We start from the raw sequence: 6,159 nt of genomic DNA, 5'->3' as shown, positions 1-6,159 counted from the left end.
CCCAGCCCCTGTTTTTGCTTTTGTTTACAGTGCTGAAGATGGAACCCACAGCCTTGTGCATGTTATACAAGTGCTCTGCTACTGACCTGCACCCCCAGTGCCTTTGATATTTATTTATTTATTCTTAGTGTGTGTGCATGGAGTGTGTACAGCATGCATGCCACAGCACAAGTGTAGAAGTCAGAGGACAACTCTGTGGAGTGGGTTCTCTCCGTCCACATTCACGTGGGTTCCAGGGAACTTGGGTTGCCAGGCTTGCTAGCAAGTGCCTTTACCCACTGCCTGACCACAGTTCTTGGCGATGGCTGCCCACATTGGACATTTACGAATTTTCATGTTAAAAAGGTAAATAAATAACCTGACTTCCAGGTTCTGAAAAATAAAAGTCACACTGTCTAGTCACGGAGAGCCTTTCCCACATCTCTAGGACGGTGAAGACCACTGCAAAGGGCAGTCTTAGACCTGTGCAATCCACATCTCAAACTCCCCATGACCCACCTGCTTGGTTAGGGTGATCATCTACCCAGCTCGCTCAAGTCTGCCCACATTTTAAAATTGAAAGTTGGGGCTGGAGAGATGGCTCAGCAGTTAAGCGCTCTGGCTGCTCTTCCAGAGGTCCTGGGTTTGGTTCCCAGCACCCACATAGCAGTTAACAACTCCAGTTCCAGGGAAACTAAGCCCTCTTCTGGCCTCTTGGTCATTACACTCACAAGTGCACTTACATACATGCAGGCAAAACACACACACCACACACACACAGAAAATAAAAATAAATCAAAAGAAAAAGGTCATTACACTCACAAGTGCACTTACATACATGCAGGCAAAACACACACACACACACACAGAAAATAAAAATAAATCAAAAGAAAATTTTTTAACTGAAAACCACACGCCTTTCAGTCTGAAACACACCAGGGCAGCTGGTCACACTGTTGTCCATAAAGCCTCTTGCCTGCCACCATTGTTGTCTCCTCTAATATCCGACACTCCGGAGCTGCAAGGACAGCCCCAGCTTCGTGTATGTCTGGGAGCTACGCATCATCTTTAACCATTTTTCCCTCTGCCCACATTCTTCAGGGCTAATGGTCCCCAAATGCCAACGCCATCATCTCCGGGGTCCTCAGCGAAATGAAACACAAATGGAGTCTGAAGGGCTCATTGACCAATACATTTCACTTCCCAGCCTTTATTCCCAGAAAGTTGGCTGTGGTTCCCAACAGCCATCTTCATTAAGCCTGGTGGAAGTGGCTCACTGAGATTCAGTCTTCACTAGCTAAAATAACAAGCTACCCAGTTCATGTCTGCCCCACAATATTGTAAATGAACTCTTATAACAGTCTGAGGTTTACAGCAGTGTTCCCACACATTGTTGCCCAAGCTCCTCTATTATCACCATCTTCTACAACATCATCAATGTTGAGGTACAATATGATAACCCCAAAGTATGGCCCCAGTCCTGCTGGAGACTCTGAAGGGGACACTGAATGGGCCTCGGATGGGTCCCTCTAACCTCCTTTTCTTCTTCCTCCTCTTCCCCCTCCTCCACCAAGGCAGGCAGAGGAACTAGAAATCCCACCCCTAACATTTCAGGGGCCATCTGTAAAGAACTTTCACCTTCCTTGTCTGATCTTAGGTGATATGACCCTCATTCCAGAAGGTTCCTGCAGCACCTCCAAAAGGAAGGAACCCACACAGAGTGGCAAGAAAAACTTTGAGAAGACAGGCTGACTGTGTCCCTGTGTGTTCCCCAAGGCCACACTCTGTTTTGCCTTTTGTTTGTTTGTTTGAGACAGGGCTTCCCTGTAGCCCCAACTGGCCTGGAACTTGCTATGTAGACCAGGCTGGTCTTGAACTCACAGAGATCTGCCTGCCTCTGCCTCCTGAGTGCTGGGACTAAAGGCAAGCACCACAGCTCCCTTTTGCCTTTTCACACTTCTCCACAGTTATCCATACCTCATGGAGTCCACATTTTTCTTGAGGTAACTTGCCTTTGCTATAGGAATGTCTACATTGACCTTTATAACAAGGGAGGACAGTTTGGCATCTCCCCACCGCCCCCCCCCCATGTGTGATATACATGTTTGGGCATGTGTGCAGGTATACTTACCTGTATGTGCAGGTGTATAGGCAAGAGACTGACTTCAGATACCTTCTTCTTGCTCTCCATCTTGTTTTTTGAGACAGGGTTTCTCACTGAGTCCTGGAGCTTGTGGATTAGGCTGGGTTGACTGGCCACTGAGCACCTGGGATTTGACTGTCTCTAACCCCAGTATGGGATTACAGATGTATACACTATGCCAGGCTTTTATGTGAACGCTGGGGATCCAGACTCAGGTCCACATGCTTATGCAGCACGTATCCACTGGGCTGTCTCCCCAGCCTTCACCCCATGCATTACCATTAACTAAGGCACACATTTTATTCAGAGTGCCTCAGTGATTTGTTGAATGTCCCTTGTCTATTCTACAGTCTTACCTAGGATGACACATTACATTTGTTGAATACATTTTTTAAAAAATATTTTATTCGTTATTCTTATTTTATGTGTATGAATAGTATTGCCTGCATGTGTGTAAGTGCACTGATGTCGTGTAATACACATGGATGTCAGAAGAGAGCATCAGATCCCCTGGAACTGGAGTTATGGACACTGGTTAGCAACCATTTCCTTTCATTTATTTTGTGTGATTATGTGTTTGCACAGGTACACGCATGTTGCAATGCATCTGTGGAGGTCAGAGAACAATTTTGGGGAACTGGTTCTTGTCTTCCACCTTGTTTTTGGTTTTGTTTTAAAATATTTATTTATTTTGTGTGTATGTGCGTGTTCATTTACATCAGGGGGCAACCTTGAATATCATTCCTCCTCATAATCACCATCCACCTTGATTTTGTTTTTGTTTTTATTTATTTATTGACTTTTTGAGGCAGGGTCTCCCTATAGCCCCAGCTGGCCCGGAACTCACTTTGTAGACCAGACTGGCCTTGAACTCACAGAGAGAGCCTCCTGCCTCTGCCTTCTGATTGCTAGGATTAAAGGCATGCGCCACCACACCTGGCTTAATTTTTTTTTAATTACATGTATATGCATGTATCTGTGTATCTGTGCAAAGTGAGTGCAGATGCCCACAGAAGCAAGGAGAGGGTATCAGATCCCCTAAAGCTGGAGTTATAGGTGGTTGTGAGCTGCCCAATGTGAGTGCTGGGATCGTAACTCAGGTCCTCTGCAAGAACAGTACTCGCTCTTAACCTCTGCACTGTCTCTCCAGTTCCACCATCTTGTCTTGTGGCAGGATAGCTCTTGTTTCTGCCACTGTACAGTATGCTCCAGGCTAGTTGGCTCAGGAGTTCCAGGCCTGTTCTCCTGTCTCAGCTTCCAATCTCGATGCAGGTGTGCTGGGATTACAGCAGGAGTCACCACATTGAACTTTCAACTTTTTTCTTTTTCTTTTTTAAAATTTTCTATGTGTATGAGTGTTTTGCCTGCATGGATGTAAGTGTGCCAGGTATATGCAGTGCTCACAGGGGCCAGAAGAGGGTGTCAGAACCCCTAAAGCTGGAGTTATGGACATTTGTTAGCCGCCATGTATTGGGAAGTAAACCAGGTCCTCAGTAAGAGCAGCTAGTGCTCTTAACCGCTGGGCCATCTCTCCAGTCCCCACATTCAACTTTTTATGTGAGTTCTAGGGCTAGAACTCAAGTTGTTAGGCTTGTGTGGCAAGTGTTTTTACATGCTGAGCCATCTTCCCCCACCCCTTGAATGCATTTTTAAAATTTGCTTTTGTGGCCAGGTGTGGTGGCGCATGCCTTTAATCCCAGCACGTGGGAGGCAGAGGCAGGCAGATCTCTGTGAGTTCAAGGCCAGCCTGATCTACATAGTGAGTTCCAGGGCAGCTGAGGCTACAGGGAGACCCTGTCTCAAAAAAAAGAAAAAAGACCAAAAAATAAATAAATAAATAAATAAAAATTTGTTTTTGTGGTACTGGGGATCAAACCCAGGACTTTGTGTGCTTTACATAGGCACTGTGCCTCTAAGCCACACTCTAGCCTCCACTTTACATTTACACATCCTGTCTCCCTGGGCTCCCCTGAGCTGAGACAGTGCCTCAGACTCGTCTTAACTTCCCTCTTCACAGTTTTGATGACCACACTGGGAGTACTATCCAGAGTGTTCCTCATTGTGAGTTTACCTCCTGTTTGTCTCATGATCAGACTGGGGGTGGGGGGTGAGCTGTGGGAGGAAGACATCAGAGGGAAGTGTCCTTCTCATGGTGTCCCTATGGTGTTGCTCTCACACTGACTCATCACTGTGGCTGTTGAACTTGGTCACCTGCTTAGCAGGGTGAATTACTGGACAATCTTCTGCTTCGGAGAGTCATCCTAATGCCAATGCAAAGAAACAAAAACTCATACTAGAAGCTCTGCTGCTGCTGGCTGTTATCAAGGCACTCCTGGAGATGGATGGGCCGCAGGACAGAGGGCATCTCTATGTGCCAAGGATGGGCATTTTTATGTCACATAAGACTGTTTTCTGGTAGAATCAAATTCAGACCTCCCAGGATGCAGAAGAGGCTCAGAGAGGTAAAGTGACAAGTCCCCAGTCATGTGGCATCCCCTCTTCCCCATCCCCAAGAAGCTTGCTGAATCTGACCCAGCAGGCCAGAGGACAGGCTCATATCCTTGGACCTGTATTGGAGCCACCAACCCTTGGGGGAAATATCCATAGAGCTCCTGACTAGGGCGGCTCAAGGAAATTGCTTCAAAAAATGCAAAAAGGTGAGGCTAGCAAGAGGGCTCCATTGGTAACATCCTTTCTATGGCAAGCATTTGGAACTGAGTTTGATCCCTAGCACCATGTAAAAAGTGGGGCTTGGTGGTGGGTGTACACACCTGTAATCCCAACGCCGGAGAGATGGAGACAGAAGGATCCCTTGGGCTTGCTAGCCAGCTGGTCTTTCCTAATTGGTGAGCCCCAGGACCCAGTGAGAGATGCTGTGTCAAAAACAACGTGGAGAGAGATTGAGGAAGACATCTATTGTCAACACTGGCTTCCTCACATCAACATGTGCACACACGTACACTTGCACACACATGCACATGCATACACATGTATACACACACACACACACACACACACACACACACACAGAGAAAAAAGAAATTTCAAAAGTTCAGGAGACAGGTTGCAAAATGTCTTAGCCTGGAGGATGCCACCAGATGCCACCACCCTCCATGGCCCTCAATGCAGCGATAGTACCCAACTTGGGAGAAGCTCACACCATGTATTCAGAGACCTCAGCTCATTTTTGTCACCCTTGTCCCCACTCTTGACTTCCATAAATTCTCCAACAGAGCACTGGATGGGAGAGGGGCGTCCTAAGATACTAAGTCATGCTAAGGCAGCTTTTCCTCCTCTTCTCTCTGGGACCAGGACCCCACCTCTTTAAAATGAAGAAAGAGGGCTGACTGCCTGAGGGCTCAGGCTTTTGTCTCCAGCCTTCCCAGGGGCTTTGCAGACCTGCCTCTGGGGCTCAGTGGACCCTGCTATTCTGCATGCTCTTGCTGCCTAAGACCGCAGTGCCCCCTGCTGGCCAGGTGCCACCTTGGTACCCTCTGGGCATGACCTGGGCTCACTCCCTCCCCTGGAGGCCATTTTGGAAAAGGCAGTGTGGTTGACCTCACAGGGAGGTCAGACCTAGGCCTTTGGGATTTGGAGCTGAGCTCTGCACAGTGGTTCAACATCAACCCTTTCATTTACTAGGAAAGGAACCTCAGGAGTACTGTGGAACCTCTCAAAAATTAACCCAAATATGTTTGTCATTTGTAAAATGGAAACTTGTTTTTGTGTGTGTGTGTATGTGTGTTTTGTTGTTTGAGACAGGGCCTCCCTGTAGCCCCAACTGGCCTGGAACTCACTATGTAGACCAGGTTGGCCTAGATCTCTGCCTGCCTCTGCCTCCCTAGTGCTGGGATTAAAGGTATGTACCACTGTGTCCGGCTTTTGTGTTTTGAGACAGACTCTCACTCTGTAGCCCAGGCTGGCCTTGAACTCTCAGCAAACTTCTTGTCTCAGTCTCTTGAGTGCTGGGATTACAGGTTTGAGCTACCAGGCCCGGTATGTCTTAATGTTGTTGTTTGGGTTTTTTTTGGTATTTT

General features: G+C 47.3%; 1 pseudogene; it reads left to right on the top strand.

The window, feature by feature from the left end:
* The first annotated feature begins 301 nt into the window (after positions 1-301).
* LOC103731609 overlaps positions 302-6,159 on the top strand; it is a 25,794-nt pseudogene continuing 19,936 nt past the window's right edge.

The sequence above is a fragment of the Nannospalax galili genome, unplaced genomic scaffold (assembly GCF_000622305.1).
Source record: "Nannospalax galili isolate Female #2095 unplaced genomic scaffold, S.galili_v1.0 scaffold32, whole genome shotgun sequence".
NCBI classification, from domain to species: Eukaryota; Metazoa; Chordata; class Mammalia; order Rodentia; family Spalacidae; genus Nannospalax; species Nannospalax galili.
This window is presented reverse-complemented; position numbering and strand designations above follow the sequence as displayed.